This window comes from Balaenoptera acutorostrata, chromosome 3 (genome assembly GCF_949987535.1).
Source record: "Balaenoptera acutorostrata chromosome 3, mBalAcu1.1, whole genome shotgun sequence".
NCBI lineage: Eukaryota > Metazoa > Chordata > Mammalia > Artiodactyla > Balaenopteridae > Balaenoptera > Balaenoptera acutorostrata.
In genome coordinates, this window is record NC_080066.1 from 175,540,481 (window position 1) to 175,563,163 (window position 22,683).

Genomic DNA, 22,683 nt, shown 5'->3' on the forward strand with positions numbered 1-22,683 from the left:
ATCATCGAGGGCTCACCTTGTGCGTGTGTTTCCATCAGGGTCTCAACAAGAAGCAGAAGACATGTTTGAAACAGGGTTTATCTGAAGAGAGTTTATTTGTAATGAGAGTATTGCCAAAGGGTGAGGGTGGGAACCACGGGGATGGGGCAGTAACCTTGTCTCAGCAGCAGTTGTGGTGTTATCAGTTGCAGGTCGCAGGCACAAAGGGAGGGAGCTGTCACTGCAAGCTGGAGGGGAGGGCCAGGCAACAGTGGCCTTCAGCTGAGCGCCCCAGCCAACTGGAGGTGACCTTGCCAACAAGGATCCAGGGAAATCCTTACCTTCAGCAACAACTCTCTTCCCTTCCATTTCTCTGTGGGGTTCTCTACTGGCCAAATCCACCAGAAGCCAGGGGCACAGGAACCTGGAAGTGGTTTGTACAGCTCAGCCTCCTGGGGTTGAGGGCAGGCTGGAGGAGCATCTGGAGCACGTGGGGGTATCTGGAGGGGCAAATGTGGGTCATCAGGCACAATACTGCACTGTCCAATGGACAGAGTTCACACAATTTTGGGGTCCACTCAAAGAAAAGCATACAAAAATATCTTACCTTGGCAAATAAAAAAAACCCCAAAGCTATTAACAGAAGGCTTTGGAAGAGACCTGTGCTTAAGCTTCATTACTGTAGTTTCATTGTAAATCTCCCTCTGCCTATGGCTTTGGTGATTTTGACCTAGAACAGCATCCCAGCCCTCAATAAGCTTACAGTCTCATGGGTAATGGAGGCGTAGACAACTGATTAGAATTACAAAGCAAACTGTGACATAAGAGAGTTACAGATGGAATACTACAGAAGGTTAGGTAGGCATTGGCATAGGCTTTGACAGACAGGTAGGATTTAGACTCATGGCTGTGAATGGACAGAATAATATTAATACTCTCTACGATTTATTGGGCATCTACTACGTACAACGCACGGTCTCTACGTACAAAGCACTCATTTAATTACGACAGAAACAGGAAACCGAGACTCACAGAGGTTAAGTCATTTAGGTCACAAAGCTACAGAGTGGAAGAGCTAGGATCTGATCGCGAGCTGTTTGCTTCCAGAGCCAGGCCACAGCATACTGAACCAAGCTGCTGTGGAATGAGCATCAGGGTGTGGACCAGAAGGTGGGAAAACGCAAGCGCCTGTTAAGCAGAGGGGACACTCGGCCAAAAGAGAACGTAGGACTTCTTTTACATCCAACTCTTTGTCAACACACTTATTTAATAAATAAAGCTACTGCGAACACTGGCAATATTTATTTCAGTTCCTACAGCATTGCCGGGTACAGCATCTGACCAGAAGGACGGACTCCGAGGCTATAGACCACATTTCCCAGAAGCCCACGGGGGCAGAGAGACCGGGATCTCGCTTTGCCAGTAAAAGACTCCATTTCCCAGCATGCAGTGGGAGCGCCGGCCCGCGGCTCCAGGCGTTTCCGGGGAGGTGGATGGGGCGGGCGTGGGCTCCGCCCCGCTCCGCGCGTTCCCGCTCGCCCCGCCTCTCCCGCTCGCCTGAGCCAATGGGAAGGCCGCATACTGCGGGGTGTGATGGGGCTGGAGCCGCTGAAGAGTTGCGAGTCGGCGAAAGCGGCGGGAAGTTCGTATTGAGCAGCTGGTGACGGGTCTGCGGCTCGGGGTAGGCCGGCCACGCGCCGAGCGGAGGGGGCGGCCGGGGACTGGGCTGGCGCGGGGCGGCCGGGCGGCCGTGACCTTGGGCGGCGCAGTGGGCTGCGGACGGCGCGCCGCTGGCGTCCTCTCCCGCCGTGGCTCTCTCAGGCCCCGCTGCGGCCCTGGGCTGCCTGCACCGGCCAGGCCGGTTCCCCAGGCTCAGTTCCCGGTTCTGGACGGCATGTAGGCTGGTCCTACTTGCACCGCATCCTGGTTGCTCGGGCTGAGGCTGGGAGATGACCTCTTGTAGGCCAGCCTGGACCGCCGGGCTCCCTCCGCCGTCTTGGAGCTCACTCTCTTCAGAGGAAACGGAATGGAAGCAAATAAGACATTTTGCAGATGCTGAAAAGCTCCCTTAAAATGAGGACAGGCGACTGTGGGCCAGAGTGGTGGGGGTGAGGGAGGGCATCTCAGGGGAGGTGACGTTGGTCTTGAGATCCGAGATGGGGGAAGGAGCCTGCTCCCCGGAGGATAGCGTTCCAGGCCTTTCTAACCTGTCAGTGTCCGGCTGAGGCCGGGTGAGAGCTTGCACTTAACGCAGGGTTCAAGGCGGTGGAGCTCCGAGGGGAGTTATTTTCGCATCCTTCTGACAGTTGTCGTTTGTTGTCTCTCCGTAGCTGCAGGGTGGCACCCTTTGCTGATGCAGCTGTATTCAAGGGCAGCAAATAGTTTTTCCTTCTGTCGAAATAATTTTTGGCTCCGGTCTTAAAACTCATAGGTGATTTATTTAAATTCGACGAACAGTACCAGCGTCGCTGGGTTGAGAGAGAGAGGAAGGGGAAGCAGACACTAGGTTCCTCCTGAGGCCACCCATTTTTCTAACTTGTTTTCTATCGAGTCACCCATTTTTTTTCCCCCTTTGCTTTGTATTGACTCTTCCTTTCCCTTCCCCGTCTCGCCTTCTTGGAATAACTTGGAAATACCAGTTTTGCTCTTGGGAGGGTGGTGGTTTCAGGGAACTGTCACAAAGAGTCTCATTAATTATTATTTTTTCTTTTCTTTTCTTTTCTTTTTTTTAAACTGCAATTGCCCGTCTGTGGAGTCTGAAATTTGCAAGAGTTAAAAAAAAATGTAGGGCAGCATTTGTTTTTAAGAGTTCAGAATAAAGGCACCTTATTTTCCATGACATGCTGAGTGTGATACTTTTGGGGAGAATTTAATCTACAATTTTAAAGTAGTTTCAGAGGGGTGGGCCGGGGTTCTTTATATAAGCATCTTATTCAAATTATGTTTGTGCTGTTCAAAGTGGCCTGTAGCAATTGGAATTAAATTTCTGGGTAGATAAGGTGATGTTCATCAGCTACCTGTGGAAGGGAATGCAACTTAAGTTGTCAGTTAACACTAGCTTCTGCCGAAGCTGCCACAGGTGCTATTCTCTGTGCATTTCAACATTGCTGATCAGATTCTGAGTTAATATGGTAACACAACTTGAACCCAGTGACAGTAAACTTGTTAAGTGTTAAGCATTACTGTCCGTGTAGTACTAGTATCTAGTGCAAATATCAGGTTTAGAGTGTAATGGCTTCTTAATGTTCAGCGCTGCAAAAAACGCGAGAGGATATTTGTTAAACAAATGAGAAAATGGAGGAATGTGTCAAGCACAGAACCTGGCATATAGTAAGTTAGTTAGTGCCCAGGAAATGGTTTTATGGAAAGCTTATGCTAAGTTTTATTCCAGGATGCAAGTGTATATTTTAAAAATAACAGTAGTGCATTCAAAATGTTGACAGACCCTAAAATTAAATTTCTTAAATAGGCCAGCTTTTTTTTTTTTTTTTAATTTGAGAACTAATGTGAAATAATAATAAATACATAAGTGAATGTCCCAGATGTCTAGGAAAGAAAAACAAGATTTTTATTTTGACAGCTATATGTTTTTTTTTTCCTTAAAGCCATCCCTAAGAAGATATAATGTGCTATGAATAGAATTTTGATTTAAAAAATGAAACTTTGAAAGTATTTTTGATCTGATAAATAAAACTTACTGGAAATGAGGCAAAGCTTAAAAATTTACCTTATATCAAACGAAGAAGGATGACTCCTGAATTTATGCAAGTGTGCAAATGTTGATATCTCCATGTATCAGGCACTGAACCTAATGGAAAGTAAATGCTACCTCTGTGTGTGAGTGAGGCTTTCATGGAAATTGGTCTTGATGGGTTTTAAGAATGATGGGTAACTGAATAGGCCTGGAGAATATTTTTCAGACTGGTAGGACATTTTACCTGTTTGCCGAGGTTACTTTTCAGAGTGAGCAGAGGTGGACTCATTCATTCACCAGATGTCACGTGGCTGCTGTACGTCAGGAGCTGTGCTGGGTGCAGAGTCTGTTCTTGCTATTGTAGCGTTTCGCTGAAGCAGGTTTTCTTTTAAATTAATAGAGGCCATTCTTTTTGACTTCGCTTGTCTGGCCACCACGACACAAGGAGTCAAATGTGTATGGTACATTTGGAAAACTACACTTAGTGATAAAATGTAGGAAATATGGAATTTTTAATAAGGGTGTAGTATTTAGAAAGGTGATAGAATCCTGACAAAGCATTTAGCTAGGTGGTGTAACCAAGATGTGTTTATACTCGAGGGCATGTTTGGCCCTTTTGACCCGAATTCCTGTGAATGTGTTCGTACTTGCCATTAGAAAGATGTAAAGAGGGTTGTGCCCTTTAATATCTTGTCCCCTTAACTTCTGAATGATATTTAAGTACCTAACGTTCTGAGGTGGTGGTTTTGAAATAATTTCATGCACTTGCCCAATTATTCCTGCTCCATCTCTCCCAATGGCATCTTAAATCTTTACACTCAAACTCGGGCACATTCTGCTCTTTTCTGGATGACGTATGGACAACACTTGATGAAAGAAAAGCTCTCTAGAGAGTCTGGAGAGGTATTAAGTCTGCCCTTCCGCCCATAATTAGAATTTGATTTTTAATATTCACCAGTGAATACTAATGACAAGAAACTACTGCTAGTAACATTGGTGAGTAAATTTATTAAGAATTTTAGGGGCTTCCCTCGTGGTCCAGTGGTTAAGACTCCATGCGTCCAATGCAGGGGGCACAGGTTCGATCCCTGGTCAGGGAAGTTCTGCATGCTGTGCGGTGAGGACAAAAAAAAAAAAAAAAGGGAATTTTATTAGCCACAACATTTTTGTCAGCTTGGTTTGAATTGTATTATTTATTTAGTCTTAGTGTAGGTACATGGATTTTGATGATTCTTTGCAATAACTCCTATCTCTCCAAGGGATAGAAACCAGTACTCTCAGATTTGAAAATTATATAGATGCTGTCCACGCTGGCCAATATTTAGGATGAATATTAAATATATACACATACTAAAATGTTTATCAATAAGCCACGTATATTAAGTGGGAAGATACACTAGATGGAAGTCATGTAATTAAGTTGCAAGGTTATTAATTTGAGATTTGACAATGTTCTATCATTGTAAGGACACATTTGTCTTAATGGAGCTCAATATCCAGAACTACATAGTTGGTCCTGAAAGGGACTGGAAGAGAACCGGAAAGTTAGTGGGCACAAGGGCAGCACCATCCCACTCTTTTCACGGCTTTATAGTTTCTTTCTGTGCATTTATTTTGTTTTCTCTGCAGACTGGCAGACTTATTGCTGTTTACATTTGGGATAGATATGTCTGCTTCAGATCTAGCTCCTTGTTTCAGGAATCCCAAAGAGACTCCATTATCTATCTAATTGTCAGTTATATCCAAAATTTTTTAAAAAGTCATGAAGTTAGGAATCTTATGGCTAAGATAACTACGGCTTTATTTCAGATTAATTGCTTTCCTCAGATTGTCTTACCAAGTAACAGCTGAACAAACTGCCATTGTTGATACTGTGTATAAATGCATTGTGATCACATTGTGTGTTAGAAAGTGCTGTTAAGCCTTTAGTCTTCATAGACTGTGTCAGGAACATAGAGAAACAAACTTTGCTGTTTGTTTTGGCAGTGTTGCTTTTGTTCCACTTCTTATTGCAGCTTATTATGTAATACGGCAACTATCAACATACAGATTATATCTAATTATGCATTCTTCATTAGCGGTAATAAAGAAGAAGTCTTTTTTTGGGAATCAGGAAAAAAGTTTTAAAAATTCATTTAAAAAATACTAAGGTCAGGTTATAACATTTAAGAGACTTAATCTTACTTGTTTTACAGGCTTTTAGAAAGCATTGTAGAAATTGTGACTTCCAAATTTTCATTACCTCATGTGTTGCTGCACATGTAAAATGGTACAGCCACTCTGGGAATTCGTTTGGCAGTTTCTTAAAAAGTGAAACATACTCCAAACACATGACCCAGCAATTGCACCCCTGGGCATTTATCCTCGGAAAATAGAAACTTACGTTCACACAAAGACCTGTATGTGAATGTTCCTAGCGGCTTTGTTTATAATAGCCAAAACTCAGAGACAACCCAACACGTCCTTCGGTGGGTAAATGGTCAAATAAAATGTGGTATAGCCATATAGTGGAACACCACTCATAACAAAAAGGAACAAAACTACTGACACCAGCAACAATTTGGATAGAGCTTTAGGGCATAGTACTGAGTGAAAAGAGCCAACCTCAAAAGGTTGTGTGATTAGAATTCCATTATATAGCATTCTCAAAATGATAAAATTATAGAAATGGAGAAGAGATCAGTTTTGCTAAGGTGAGGGCTGGGGGGTATGGTGTGACTATAGAGGGGGAGCATGAGGGAGTTTCTTTGGGATGATTGAACAGTTGTATGTCCTGGTTATTGTGACGGTTATAAGAATCTTTATAGGTGATGAAATGTCACAGGACCATACACGTGTGTGTACGTGCACACACACACACACACACACAGTGTAAAAACTGAAATTTGAGTAAGTACTTTTATTACTAACACTATCAATGTCAGTTTCCTAGTTTTGATCATTGTATTATGCTCGTCCTTTGTATGCTTTGCCACATAATATTCATCCATTGAAGGACGTGGTTTGTCTAGTTTTTGGCTATTACAAATAAAGCTGCTATGAGCACTCATGTACCGGTTTTAGTATGAAGATAAGTTTTCATTTTTCTAAGATAAATACTCCAGTGCAACTGTTGGGTTGTAGGGGTAAGTGTGTGTTTAAACTGTTAAGAAACTGCAAACTTTCCCAGAGCTGTACCATTTTACAGTCTTATCATCACTATATGAGAGATCAATTTCTCCACATCTTTACCAGCATTTGGTGTTAGCAGTATTTTTTATGTTAGCCATTTTAATAGGTGTGTATTGGTATTTCATAATGGCTTTAATTTGCATTTTCCTAATGGCTAATGATGTTGAACATCTTTACATGTGCTTATTTGCCATTTGAAGGGTTTCAGAAAAAGCCTCTCCCAAATGTGCCGTTATGGCATGCAGATTATCTTAAGCCAAAGACAGTGGAGACCCAAAAGACTCAAGAGCTTTTTACCTCCACCCCAACTGCCAAATGAATTTAGATAGGGAGCCTGGCTCAGAGAGAGCTATTACCAGAGATAACTTCTATATGAAAGACCTGTCTGTTTGGCATCTAATAACAAAATATCTGATCTTATTGTCTGAATTACCTTCCTCCCCTTTGAAGTCCCAGGCCCCTGTCCCCTTCCTTAGCTCAGGATGGTATATTAGCCTCAACTGCCCAACTTACCCTTGGGTCCCATATTTTTATGGAGGTGTAATTAAATTTGTTTTTCTCCTGCTAATCTGTCATATGTCAATTTAGTTAATATACCAGCCAAAAGAACCTACAATAGTAGTAGAAAACTTTTTTTCACTCCCACACATTCATATCTCATTTGGTGATTTGTCTGTTCAAATCTTTTGCACATTTTCTAATTTGTTTTCTTGTTGAGTTTAGAGTATCCTTTATATATTCTGAATACAAGTCCTTTGCCAGATACGTGATTTGTATATATATTCTCTCAGTCTGTGGCTTGTCTTTTCATTCTCTTACAGTGTCTTCTGCAGCTCAAAAGGTTTTAATTTTGATGAAGTTCAACTTACCAACGTATGGATCGCTTTTGGTGTCATGCATGTCTCAGAACTCTTTACCAAACCCTAGGTCAAGTAGATGTTCCAAGTTTTCTTCTGTTTTACAATTTTATGTCTTACATTTAGATCAGTGAATCCATTTGGGGTTAATTTTTGCAGAGGGTTTGACGTTTAGGTCTTGGTTCTCTTTTTTTTTTTTTCTTTTCTTTTGTCTATGGATGTCCAACTGTTCCAAACCATTTGTTGAAAAGACTACCCTTTCTCCATTGAATCATTTTTTTTAACCTTTATCAAAAATCAGCTGGCTGTACACTGTAAACTGCATACAAAATGAAGATAGGAGGAAATGAGTAAGCAAGTAAGGATGAAAATTAATACAGATTTATGAAGGTGTATGAAGGTATGAAGACTCATGCCTTAAGTCTTGAAAAAAATTTATGTATAGATTTGAGAGGAAGTGGGAAAACATTTTAGAGCATAGCATGAGCAAAGTTAGGTCCTAGAGAAAATAAGTAAGAACTGGCTGTTCTGGGGAGTCATGGGAGTGAAGGGGAGGATAGTTGGTTCATGAGTCTAGAAAACTGCTGGCCAGTTTATAATCAGTTTCATTGGCCAATAGAATGTACTGTGGGTTCTTGAGCAGGAAAAATGATATGGGAGAGATGGTCTTCAAGAGAAGTTGTTTTAGGGGCATGTATAGCAGTACAGAAATAGGTTGGTAGGAAGAACAGGTTATAGCCATGACCCTGAACTTGACTTAGTACTTGGTGTTACAGACGTCTACCACAAAGCCAAAACAGTGGTGTCACTTTATAACAATAAGTCCTTTGTATTTCCTAGAAGAATAATGGTAGATTTCAGACTTTTGCCACTGTCCTCAGTGATGGATACTGGGAACTCTGCTGGACTTTCAAACTCCTTCATTTTAATGCTTCTTTTAGTAAATTGTACATGTGGCTCATTGTTGATGTGGGTGACATTTCTTATCAGGCCTAAAAAGGGTCCAAGGGGTGAGCAACTGAAATGATAAAAACATAAAGAGTTGATAAATTGGTCCAATGAGGAAAAGTTAATGGAATCACTTTTATTTATCATGGCTAAGAGGAGACTCAGGGGTTATTTAATCAGTATGTCCTGATACTTGTATATGAAGAACCACATGGAGAATGATGATGACCAGCTGTTCTTCAAAATCACCGAGGACTGAACAAGGACAAACAGCTCAAATTGCAGCATTAGAGTTTTAGTCTGAGGGAAGAATTTCCAAGCAATAAGAATGTTAGATACTTCATGGCAGTGATCCAAAGGATCTTTAGAGATAGAATAAGAACCTAGATGTAGTTTAGGGACATTTTGCTTATAGTCGGGGGATGTGATACGTGACAGCCCCCGAGTCCTAATTTATTAATTTGTGACCCAAAACACTCAGTTTCTGTTTTCTTAACATCCACTTCCCGTTCTTGATTTCTTTCCCTGAAGAAATTATATTTCTTTTTCTGTTCACCTTTGGGAATCTCATTTGGTTTCTGCCTTCTTTTGTGCATTTAAAAGATTATCTTGGATGTAGATTAGACTTCTGTCATTTAAAAAATAGCCACTTAACAAATAGAACTTATTTAATGTCAAACTACTAAATATCAATGCATTTCTACTTTTTAATTTAGAACATGGAAAGCCATATCATTCCATTTTTATAAAACATCAATGATGACTTGTTGAGCAAAGGATTTTACTGCATAAGAGATTACCGTGACGTGTATTAATGAAAGATCGGCAGTGTGAAAAGCTTTAGTGCAATCACTTATTTGCCTTCAAAGCACTTTTTCTGTTTGATTTAATTTCCTTAGTCTGATTCTTTTCCACAAGTCTAGATCTTTTTTCCACTGAAATGTTCAGATTGACCAAGACTGTTTTACTCGTGATTGCAACCCTTCAGTATTAAAGCGGAGTTTTTTGTTTTTGGTTTTTTTTTCCCTGCAGAAGAGCAAGCTCTTACAGTGCTATGCAAGCTGCCCATTTAAAACTATCATTGCTTGGCACCTATGCCCTAGTGACAGTTTGACCAACATGTGAGCAGGCACACTGCCATCCTGACAGATGGGCTTGCGTAGAGGCAGCCAAGAAACCATGTATCTGCATCTAGTGTATTTGTTAAGGGCAGGATTCCCAGTCGGGGATGTTCAAACGTCTGTCCATCCTGCGCTTTCACGCCTATGGATAAAGGGATGTCATCATTAATCTCAGCTTCTGACTGAGATTCCATGGGTATATAAGAGCTTCTTGGCTCTTACAAAAGTAGGCAGTTGGGGACAATCAGTATAATTGATCTCTCCTTCATCACTGGACTACTTCAAATAATCCTTTCCTCTTTCTCCCAGCCAACTAGGTTTGCAGTGAGTACAAACCTGTTCAGACATTGTCCTGATACTTCTAGAATATGTGCTGTTTCATTTGTTTTCTAGAGTACGAAAGCTTTGAAGTCATTAGTATTTATGGTTGGGACAGTGATGTACATAATTGGAATCAGGTAGATCTGAGTTCAAAGATTGACAGCTGTATGATATCAGGACAACCTGATTTTACCGTCACATCAAGGTGAAATAGTAGCTATTTCATAGGTGGTTTTGAGAATGACCTGTGAAATATGTACAGTGAATCACTTGGTATCATGTCTGGTCCACTGTACATGTTCAGTAAGTGTTTAAGTGTTTATCGTCATCACCACTATCATCATCACTGTAACATGCCTGAGGGTATTTTTCTCTGGAAAGTTATCAAAACAGAAAATCTTTATTCCACTCATTTCCCTCCATTCTTGAAAGTCATGTATTGGATATCATCACATTGTCTGGTCTATAATGGAATGCCTCCGATGACAGGGAGCTCACTACTTCTAGAACAGGGTTTTTCAACCATGTGACTGGTGACATTTTAGATGGGTTGTTCTTTGTTGTACGGGACTGTTCTCTGAATTGTTGGGTGTTTAGCATCCCTGGCCAGGGAGGCAACATTGTCCCTGTTTTTAATAAAGTTTTGACTGTTAGTAAGTTCTTTCTTAGATTGAGTGGAAGTCTACTTTCTTATTTCTCCCACCCAATCCTGTCTTTTGGAGACACGTAGGACAAGCTGAATTCCTGTTCCACGTAATGGTTTTTCAAATACTCAAAGACCGTCATCTAGTCTCAGTCTTTTTGAGTTGAAACACCTCCATCTAGTTCATTAACTATTCCTTACAAGGCATGATTTCATGTCATTTCACCACATTGGTGACTTTCCTTTGATTTAATCCCCTGTTTAAACTGTACTGCTTAAAATTGAATGCAGTACTCCAGGCAGGGCTTGATTAGTAAAAAATTGAGTTGTATCTCTTGTTTTAGATACAACACTTTTCTTCTATTAGGCTAGGAAAAAATATTGCCTTTCTTCTACATACTACATTTTTATTATCAGCTATATCCTTTTGATAACCACATTATAGTTGAACCTAGAGTTGAATTAAACCCCTAGATCTGTTTAAGCCATATCTTCTTCATTCTGTTTTTATGCATTAGTTTTGGTGCTCAAGCATGAGAACTTATGTTTATCCTGTTAAATTTTTCTTTTTTAATTTAGCTAATTGCATTCCCAATTCTTGGTCAACTGTGAAGTTTCTAGTTCAAAAGAACAAGTAGGTGATGAGATGCTGTCAACTGAAATTGAAAATACAGGAGAAAGGTGTGTGTGTTTGTGCGTGTGCACGTCTATGAAAGGGGACTTGGGGACGGAAGCCTGAGGAATCCCAATATTAAGAGGCAGCTGGACACAAAGGAGGCAACAAAGGAGACCAAGAAGGGGTGGGCAGAAAGGTAGGATGGAAATGAGAAGAGTATCTTGGAAGCCAGAGTGACTGTGTGTTGAGTACTGGGGTAGGTACTTGAATACAAAATGAATAGGCCATTGTCTCTGCTTTCTGCTTCTGTTTTTATTTGCCCCATGGTTTAACTGTTCAGTTAATGGCATTACCTAGTCAATTATGCCTGAAAACTTAGAGTCATTCTTTATTTTGCCTTCATACCCTTAACTGTTAGGTTACCAAGTTCTACTGATTCAAAAAAATACATAGTGGGAAGAGTGCATAAATCTTAGCTAGCTCAATGATTTTTTTTTCTTTTTTTTTAACATAGTGAACACACTATAATTACCACCAAGATCAAGACATTTGCTATTCTAGCACTCCAGAAGTCTCTATTGTGTCCCTTTCTAGTAATTATTCCCACCCTGGAAACCACTCGTCTGACTTCGATAACTATAGCTTAGTTTTGCCTGGTTTTGAACTTATATGTACATGGAATTATATTATGTACTCCTTTTAACCAGGCTTCTTTTATTCAACATCGTATCTGAGATTCATCCATGTTATTGCATATAGTATGTTGTGTGTGTATGTGTTTTTTTTTTAATAGCTCTGTAGTTCTGGTTTCTATTATTGCATAATACATTAGTTTTGGTTATTGATTACTACATAACACAGCACTCCAAACTTAGTTGGGGTTAAACAACAACCATATTAATTTTTTATTTTTTATACATTTATTTATTTTTGGCTGCGTTGGCTCTTCGTTGCTGCACGGGCTTCTCATTGCGGTGGCTTCTCTTGTTGTGGAGCACGGCCTCTAGGCGCGCAGACTTCAGTAGTTGCGGCACGTGGGCTCAGTAGTTGTGGCGCGCGGGCTCTAGAGCACAGGCTCAGTAGTTGTGGCGCATGGGCTTAGTTGCTCCGCGGCATGTGGGATCTTCCCGGACCAGGGCTTGAACCCATGTCCCCTGCATTGGCAGGTGGACTCTTAACCACTGTGCCACCAGGGAAGTCCTCATCTGGGATTGTTGATCAGAGCACCTAATTTGTTTTTTTGTTTTTTTTTGAAAGTGGCTATTTTATTTTTCCAGTGGTATATCTAAAACAGTTTGAATGGAATCAGAAACTTCTACTTGAAACTTGCTTTGCTTCTTTGCCACTTTTGAGTCCATGGTGGACTGTTTGGATAGTGTTCAGATTTTGCTGCTGAAAAGGCTGTAGTGGGGTTGATGATCATATATAACCAGAGGAAGGTCAATGTTTGTTTCCAGAAGCAGAGATTCCTTTGAGAAGGAGAGGAGGTTTAGGAAATGTCCAGTGAGCACAGTCTCTCTGGTATTGGATAAAATCACAACAATTTGGAGATGAGCTCCTGCATCCTCATTCTGGGCCCTTGTAATAAGAAACCAAGCTTAAATTGGACATTGCCTGTGTAGGGGCCTAGGTTGGTGTTATATTTATTTTCTTCAGTGCATATTCTTCCTCTTCTGTTTTGGGACTAAGTTTTATCACCTTATCACTAGTATAGTGGTTGCTATAAAGGTGGCTGTGCCCTGGTTGCAGATTCTCCACGAGGCTTTGGCTCTTCAAGCACGTTGGCTGGGTTCCCAGAGGAAGCTTCCCGAGAGTGACTCATCCTCGGAAGTCACATAACATCACTTCCACTATACTCTATTGGTTGAAATAGACACAAGCCTGCCTGGATTCAAGGGGAGGGAACTTAGACCTCACATCTTTATGGAAGGTGTGTCAAAAAATTTGTGACCATTTTTAAAAACCACCACAAATTATGGACCACAATTGATCCATTCTGTTGTAGATGGATATTTGAATAGTTTCTACTTTGGAGCAGTTAATGAATAATGCTGCTGTAAACATTCTTGTTCATATCTCTTGCTTCATATATATATTCATTTTAGTTGAGTGTAGATCTAAGAGTAGAGTTGCGAGTCATAGTGCATATGTATCTTTAGCTTTAATAGGTAGTTACTCCCAAACAATTGTCCAAAATGATTGTCCCAATTCATATTCCTACCAGCAAACTGAGAGTTCCCATTGCTCTGCAACTTCACTTCCACTTGGTACTGTCATTTAAACATTAAAAAAAATTTTTTAACCATTCTGTGGTTGTGTTGATTTCATTGTGGTTTAATTGGCATTTCCCTGATAACTAGTGACTTGAGCACTGTTTCATATGCTATTAGCCTTTTAGGTATCCTGTGTTGTAAAGTGCCTGTTCCAAGGCTTTTGCCCATTTTTAACAAACTGGGTTGTCTTTTTTCTTATTGAAATGTTGGAGTTTTGTATATTCTGGATATGAGTCCTTTGTTGAAAATATGAATTGTAAAAATCTCTTTCCATCTGTGACTTGCCATTTCACTCTTGTGTCTTGTTGATGAACTGAAATTCTAAATTTTAATCAATTTCAGTTTACCCATCTTTTCCTTTATGGCTAGTGTTTTCTGTGTCTTGTTTAAAAAGTTTTTGCTACTCTGTGGTCATGAAGATATTTTCTTATGTTATCTTCAAGACGTTTTATCATCTTACCTTTCACATTTAGGTCTCAGTTTTCAGAAGTTGATTTTTGTGTGTTGTGAGGTAAGGGTCAAGGTTCCCTTTTTCCCCATATGCTTACCTATACGAGTAGTAGCAGGTAGCACTGGGTCAGGTGAACACCAGCCTGGGAGTTAGGGTTCCTGTATTCTCAGCCTTAATCTACCTTTAATGCACCTTCTGAACTTGGGCATGTTATTAAACCCTTGTGGCCTCAGCTTCACCTGCAAAATGAAGGATTTGAATGAAATGTTTTCTGATTTTCATCCTGGCTCTAGTTTGTTAGATTATTCTCCCTAGTTTACAGTTTTATTTAGGCCTAGCAGAATCTTCTTGGAACTCGTTTCTGTTATCTGATGTGTTCTTGATCTCTCCCAGCTGTATGTTATCACCAGTGATGATGAGTATGCCATCTAGATTGTCATCTAAGCTACTGATGAAAGAACTTTCTTGATCACGGTGGCAAGTCCTCGCCCCCGCACATGTTCTTCTGATCTTCTCTGTCCCTTGCCAGGAGCTCATCGTTCTGTTTTAGTAAGCCATGGCTCAGGACACCAATTCCATTTTTGAATGTCATATACATGTACTATTCATTTCGCTTATCCTTTCCTTCAGTTTCCTACTTGAACTTCTGAGAATCACAGATAACAATGCAGAGTTTCAGGAATCAGCAGGAGTCATTCATGATCAAATGAGTTCTAGTCTCAGTGAGTTCTCTCTCACGTTGCATGTGTGCTCTGGAAAGTGGCATATCCTCCACGTGGCTGCATGCTGTACTTGTGCTCTTCAGTGGAGTAGTCCGTGAACCACACTGGCAACATGACAAAGTGCACCCTTTGCTGGTTCTTCTGTGTTCTTAGTAGCCTGCGTTGGGGTGATTTCTACCCTTCTTTCAGAAGGTATAGTTCCTTTACACAGAATGTCATAACTTCAGGATAGCTATTGTTCCTTCCTTTGTCATTGATATCACATTTTCCCTCTCATTAATCTTTTTTTAAAAAATAAGCTTTATTGAGATACAGTTCGTTTATCATACAGTTCACTCATTTAAAAGGTATTGTTCAGTGTTAGTATATTCACAGGACTGTAGCCATAATCTAATTTTAGAATATTTTCATCAACCCTGAGAGAACTCCCCTACCAAGTAGCAGTCACTCTCCATTTTCTGCCATCACCCACTGCCCCCCGGCCCCCAGAGCCCTAAGAAACGACTTATCCGCTTTTGTCTCTATAAATTTACCTATTCTCGAAATTTTACATAATTGGAGTCATACAATATGCGGTCTTTTGTGACTAGCTTCTTTCACTTAGTATGTTTTTAAGGTTCATCCATGTTGTAGCATGAATCAGTGCTTCGTTTCTTTTTATTGCTGAATAAAATCCCAGCGTGTGGGTATGTCACATTTTATTTATCCACTCATCCGTCGAAGGACATTTGAGTTGTTTCCACTTTTGGACTATTATGAGTAATGCTGCTGTCTGTGAACATTTATGCACAAGTTTTTGTGTGGACATATGTTTTCATTTCTCTTGAGAATATACGTACCAGTGGAATTGCTGGGTCATGTGGTAACTCTGTGTTTAACTTTTTTTTAGGAACTGCCAAACTGTTTTCCAAAGTGACTGCACCATTTTACATTTTCAGTAGCAATGAAGATCTCTCCAAATCTTCCCCAGTACTTGTGGTTTTCTGTCTTTTTGTTTATACCCATGGTAGCGTGTGTGAAGTGGTATCTCTTTGCGGTTTTGATCTTTATTTCTCTTAATGACCAGTGAGGTCGAGCATATTTTTGTGTGCTTATCGGCCAGTTGTTTATCTGTTTTGAGAAGTGTCTATTCAGATCCTTTGTCCATTTTTAAATTGGGTTGCCTTTTTATTATTGAGTTCAGTAACCTTTTAATGTTCACTTTGATTTATTTTCAACTAGAAACATGTTTTTCCTTGGTTTTCCTTCCTTTGTTTTTCTTCCGTTTTGTTCAGGGACCATTCATTCTTTCTATAATGAGCAGGAGGGTTGAGAGTATTCTCAAGCCCTTTTGCATTCTCTTGGCAGCAGCCTCCATTGGCAAAACACATAACTGTGGAATACCTTAGACGGGAAAATGTACATCTGCTAGTTATTGGAATAGATCCTTTTGTAGTCTCATAATGGTACTATTTTTATACATTATTTTCTTAACTATTTTTTCATATATTATGCAGTGGTTTATCACATCAAGGTTTTTCAACTGAATTTTTGTCAACATTTTGTATTAGTAAAACAACAACTAAAAACTTTTTTCTGAAGAGCTTTACATCAGTTATTTATTTCATTATTTTGTCCTCTTGATCATTGGAAGTCATCCTTCTTTTTATTTAATAGTTAGGCTGTGTATTTATAGTAACATTGAATATGTTTCTGTTTTGTCTTTTATACTCTTTTTATGACATTTACATTATTAGTCATTAAAGCAAATATTTTACCACCTTAAGACGTTTCATTTTGCAAATGATTCTGCAGTATGCACACTCTCAATACTTGGAAGTTAATTAGCAAAAAAGGCATTTTTGCAAAAATTACACTTGCCATACATATTTTTTGAACCTTGGCCCTGTTAACTTACCTGTCCACGGTTGTGAGGCAAGGAAAATATCCAGCACTATTGGGGTCGAGTAAGAGGGACACGGTGGTCAACTTGAAGGGCTTCATTGTCTAGTGCAAAAGAAAAAGGAGAAGGGCGGCCCTGGCACTCAGAAGCTGGCCTGGTGTCACCGCTAGGCCACGCTGTTCTCCATTTAAACATAGACAATCTCACAGAATGCCTTAAAGTTTCTCTGAGAGCACGGAAAAATGAGACAGAGCACAAACAAAAGCAAGGTTGCTGCCACCCACAAAATACTTGGCCAGAATGAGTGACCGCAGCTTCTTTACCAATTACCGCTTTATCTTGGTTCTAGTCTCCCCTCAGATAAGATTTATTGAGATACCCAACATAGAGTTACCCCACTTTCTAACCACATCCAAGAGAAACTAGAGAACTTCCTGCTTCCCTAGCCCTCCCCCAAATTACCCAACCAAAGCCCAAATCCTATCATAGATTCTTTACAACATTCTCTTAAGAGATGCCCCACTGTTCCTGTGGTGTGTGTTCTCCCAACTTACTTAACTACAGGTTTGTTCCTGGTGGTCTATTGCTGAAAGGCAGACACCAGAGATAGAACACTTTGAGCAACTGCAATAACAAAAAATACAGGAGAAAAGGTTACGTGACAATTTTAAGATAATCAGCAAAATTCAAAGTGTGGGAAATTTTACAGGACAAATGACAAGGGGAAGGAAAAAAAATAAAAGAGAGAGGTGGCACTTGTCCGTTAAAGAGATTCAAAGACACATCAGCTAGTTACAGTGACTAAAAAATCAACTCTTAAGACTTTTTTTTAAAAAAAAAGTTGGGGAGATTTGAACACTTTATTAGGTGATATTAAGGAATTGTTAATATTATTAGGTGTGACAATGATATATGGTGAGTGTATTTTTAAAAAGTCCCTGTTAGAAAAATTTACATATGAAATGATATGTTTGAGGTGAGCTTTGAACTAATCTTGGAAGGAGCTAGTGGATTGTTTATACAGAGGAAACAAACTGGCGATGTGTGGATAATTGTTGAAACTGGGTGATGTGTACATGGGAGTTCATTATATCACTTCTCTACTTTGTATGCATTTGAAAATTTCTCTAATAAGGTTTTATTTTTAGGTCATTTGTATTTCTTTTTCCATGAATTTGCCTCTCTGTGTCACTTTCTCATTTTTCTGTTGGGCTTCTGTCTTTTTTTTCTTATAATTTAAAGGATTCTTTAATATGTACTGAGAAAATTAGCCTTTTGTCATATGTCCTGTAGGTATTTTTTATTTGTCTTTTGAATTTGTTTATGGTATTTTTTAACCTGTGGAGAATTTTTGTCGAATTTATCAGTTTTCTTTAGGCCTTATGTGTTTTATTTTGTGTGTTGCTTAGAAAACCCTTCTTGTTTCTGAGATTCTGCAAAGTTCTTTTATGTTTTCATGCAGAATTTTTTAATGTCTGTAGTACTCTTCTGATTTACTTTGATTATTTGGTCATCCTAATTTCCTTTAGAATATTTAGAAATAGTCTTCCTTTGAGCCTTGCTGCAAGAATATATAAGGAAAGATGTTGTTCAGTAGCTATCTTGCGGAGATTTAATACTGAACACCCGGAGAATTAACCACGAGCAACGTTTGGTAGTTAATTTTGCAACCCCCTCCCCACCCAAATAGGAGAACTAATGGGACATCTGTCATTTACAAGATTGTCAAAGTGTGCTAAATGTTATAAAAAATATTAGCAATATAGTTCAAAATTTCTAATTTTAGAAAAGTTCCTGTAATTGCTTTACATAAAGAAGTGTTCCGGGGCTTCCCTGGTGGCGCAGTGGTTAAGAATCCGCCTGCCAATGCAGGGGACACGGGTTTGAGCCCTGGTCCGGGAAGATCCCACATGCCGAGGAGCAACTAAGCCCGTGCGCCACAACTACTGAGCCTGCGCTCTAGAGCCTGCAGGCCACAACTACTGAGCCCGCGTGCCACAACTACTGAAGCCCGTGCGCCTAGAGCCCGTGCTCCGCAACAAGAGAAGCCACTGCAATGAGAGGCCCATGCACTGCAACAAAGAGTAGCCCCTGCTCACCACAACTAGAGAAAGCCCGCACGCAGCAACAAAGACCCAGCGCAGCCAAAAATAAATAATAAATAAATTTAATTAAAAAAAAAAAAAAGACGTTCCTTTTATCTCTTTTTGTAGGGCTTATGGGTCAAGGAGCCAGGCACCCACCTCCCTTTGAGGTCGGCATCTTCAAGCTTGTTCTTCTCTTAGATTTGATGCCTTTGCCTGGGCAGAGCAGGAAGTTTTCTAAATATTACTGTAGTGTCTTCTTCATGGTTGGTTCGTGGAGACCTGTTAGGACTCCATGGATGGATCTTTTAATCACTGCATCAAAAGTCAGAAGAAGTGCACAGCAAAAACTTCATGAAATCGTTCCTTTTTTGGGGGAAGTGGTGGCAGTGAGGTATCTTGGGACTGTGTTTGAAATTGTACCATACTACGTGTTCTCAGTTAAAAATTAATTCTGCAGTTAGTCTTACTCTTTTAGAACTTTTGGAAATCATTTAAAGGAAATAAAAGTTGAAGAAGTACATTTGATACTGTATTTTAAACATTTTATTCACTATACCAATACTTTTTATAATCTAATGTTAATCATTTTTTTAATACAAGTTTAAAAAATCTGACTAGGAAGAAATTTTTCTCCTGTGAAGATATCTACTGTATTTTTCCAAGTTAGAAGTTTGAGTCTTCACCTAGTTCTTTCCAGCTTAGGTGTGAAAACATGACTAGCGTGACAATTGCTTCTAAAGATTGTATCACAGTTTGAGTTTAGCTTAATGTTTTTCAGAAATAAATCTATGAATTGATGGGATCATTATCTCTGGAGGTTCACTTCTAAATTCTCATGGTTTGTTGTGTTACATTTGACTCTTATTTTGTTAGTGCTACTAAGGGTACCATACAGCTGTGAATATTTTTCATACTTTTATTGATATGCCTGGTTCTCTGAGTGAAACCAGGGGACTGATTGGGTGTCCCTAACAGAACTCAGAGTTAACCTTCCTGTGTCTCAGTTGTTTGTGTTAAATGGTATTGGTAGTAACTCTACTTTTATTCCTGTGGTCATCCTTATAGTTCTGTCTCAACTGTAGGATTTGTGGGGACAAAATGAAGTAAATATGTGAAGAAGGCCCTGTGTATTGTTGCGAAGTGGCTATATAAACTCAAGATTCTGTATTTTATTTTTCATATGATTTCTTAGCACTAATCCAATGCATTAATCAACTTCTGATTAGCTGGCTCATTTGTAAGAGGACCATCCTTAGATGTATTGCTTTCAAATTGTTCACAATGTAATTTAGCAAAAGAGGCGATGAAGTTCTTTATTGACTGATTATCTCCTATTTGATTCTATTCTTTGACTTACTGTAGATTGGCAGGAAGCCATTTACACCAAAATATGTAATTACTTCTTTTTTTAAAAAATTTATTTATTTAATTTATTTATTTTTGGCTGCGTTGGGTCTCCGTTGCCGCACGCAGGCTTTTCTCTAGTTGCGGCGAGCGGGGGCTACTGTACGTTGCGGTGTGCAGGCTTCTCATTGCAGTGGCTTCTCTTGTTGCAGAGCACGGGCTCTAGGCACGCGGGCTTCAGTAGTTGTGGCTCATGGGCTCTAGAGTGCAGGCTTAGTAGTTGTGGCACACGGACTTAGTTGCTCCGTGGCGAGTGGGATCTTCCCGGACCAGGGCTCGAACCCATGTCCCCTGCATTGGCAGGTGGATTCTTAACCACTGTGCCACCAGGGAAGCCCTGTAATTACTTCTTATTTTCAAATAAGTTTGAAATATGAATAAATGTTTTTGGCCTGGGATATGATGGGATGGGAAAAGGGTGTTTTTTTGGGGGGATCCTTCTGAATTGTTCATTCACTATTTTATATTTTTTACCCAACTTCTAATACAAATACAAAATCCTCTAATACAGTAGAGTTGTATGTAATAGAGCCCTTACATTGAAAATGAATGACTTAATGAAGAAAGGAAGATGTACCAGAATACAGTTGGCCTCTGTATCTGTGGGTTCTGCATCCACAGGTTCAATCAACTGTGAATTCAGCTAACTGCAGATCAAAAATGCTTGAGAAAAAATTTCCAGAAAATTCCAAAAAGCAAAACTTGTATTTGCCACATGGACAGTTATTTACATAGCATTTACATTGTGTTAGGTATTATAAGTAATCTAGTTAGGATTTAAAGTATGTGGAAGGATGTGCGTAGAATATGTGCAAATACTCTGCCATTTTATATAAGGGACTTGAGTGGATTTTGGTATCCAAGGGGGTCTAGGAACCAGTCCCCTGAGGATACTGAGGGATGACTGTATCTAGACCAGTGGTCCAGGCTGTGCATCACAACCCCCTGTGCAGGATTAAAATAGAAGATGCTGGGGCTCTTGTGGAGTAGGGCCTTGACTGTTTCAGCGTTCCACTGGTACCCGTGATGTATAGCCAGGATCGAGAGTTACTGCGTCTGACAATGCGTAGTTATGTAATCGAGTTTATACTTTTGCTCTGAACTTCCAGGCGCTCACTGAAAAAGGGGAAACAGGAGTTTCATAGCTCTTAATATCTTAAAAACTTGCATCACAGGAAGAGGCACTTTTTTCCCACCCTGAAACAAATAGAGTTGATGTGTACAACTGCTCACTGTCTTTAATAAATAGTTTTATCAGAGGATTCAGAAACATTCTTTACCTGGAGGGCTTTTTATTGACCCTTGTTTGAAGCTGATGGTATAATATTAAATCATAACTGTGTGATGGTGTTTTTGCGTGAAGCTAAGTGCAGCTTCTTGAAGCCAAAGGTTGCGTTTTGTTTGTGTTTGTATTTCCAGTCCCTAGCACAGTTTCCAGCACATATTCTGGAGGTGTTTTATAAATGCCTTTGGAATAAATGAGTTCAAATGTTTAATTTCCTGGTGAACTAAATTGCCATAAAGATAGAACTTAGAAAATCTAGAATATGAGATGATCAGCATGTTTCCTAGACCATGTGTCACTAATATTGATTGTTTCTACTTGGCACTGTAGACTTGTTTTTCTGGGGGTGAGTAGCTTGTGTAAAGTTAAAAAACCTCTTATGTTCTTCTGTACGCCTCTCTTTAGCGGCTTAAAATCAGCTCAGTTTGTAAAAAATTGACATCCTTACTAGTCAGTAAGGATGAATGCAGTCAGCGGTTATTCCAGTAGCAACACCATTGTAATAACTGGTAGCTGTTTCTGCCTTGCCCCCTTCCAGTCTGTTTGACGCATCAACCAGAGTGATCCTTTGAAAACCTAAGTCAGAGCATGCCACTTCTCTGCTCCAAACCTTCCCATGATTTCCCATCTCACTTAGATTCGAAGTCAGTGTCCTTACAGGGGCCTGCATGTTGGGCGTGCTGGCCACACCTTGCCCTTTTATGTCGCTGACACCAGCTAGTGTTCTCCCCGGGCTCATTCTCTGCCAGATGCACCAGCCACCTTGCTGCTGCTAGGACAGGCTGGGCATGTCCTGGCCTTAGGCCTTTGCACTTGCTGCTGCCTCAGTGTGGGGTGCTCTTCCTCTAGATCACTGCATGGCTGACTTCACTCACTTTATTTACACGTCTTTGCTTAAATGTCACTTTCTTGTGAGGCTTTACCAGATCATCTTTTCGGTTTCATCTCTGCCCCCCCAACCCTTGTCCCTGCTTTATTATTTTTTTCCTTTAGCACTTATTACCATTGGACGTAGCTCATGTTTTAATTTTGAAAAAAATTATCTGTCTCTCCTAAACAAAGTATTAGCTCAACGAGGGCAGAGATTTTTGTCTGATTTGTTCACTGCTTTATTCCCATCTTCTAGACAGTTCCTGGCACAGAGTATGTGCTCAATAAATATTTGTTGAGTAAATGAATTAATGAAGTGGACACTGTGAATTGTAATAATATAGAATTCTGTGGGATTG

At 40.0% G+C, this 22,683-nt stretch overlaps 1 protein-coding gene across 3 annotated transcripts in view; it reads left to right on the forward strand.

Moving 5' to 3' along the window:
- The first annotated feature begins 1,534 nt into the window (after positions 1-1,534).
- Positions 1,535-22,683, forward strand: part of VRK1 (VRK serine/threonine kinase 1) — a 75,931-nt gene continuing 54,782 nt past the window's right edge. For 2 of the 3 annotated variants that reach the window (XM_007178878.2, XM_007178879.2), the window contains exon 1: positions 1,535-1,660. The gene's annotated coding sequence lies outside the window, so the exon portion shown is untranslated. The remainder of the gene's footprint in view (positions 1,661-22,683) is intronic. The other variant, XM_007178880.3, reaches the window with a different exon arrangement.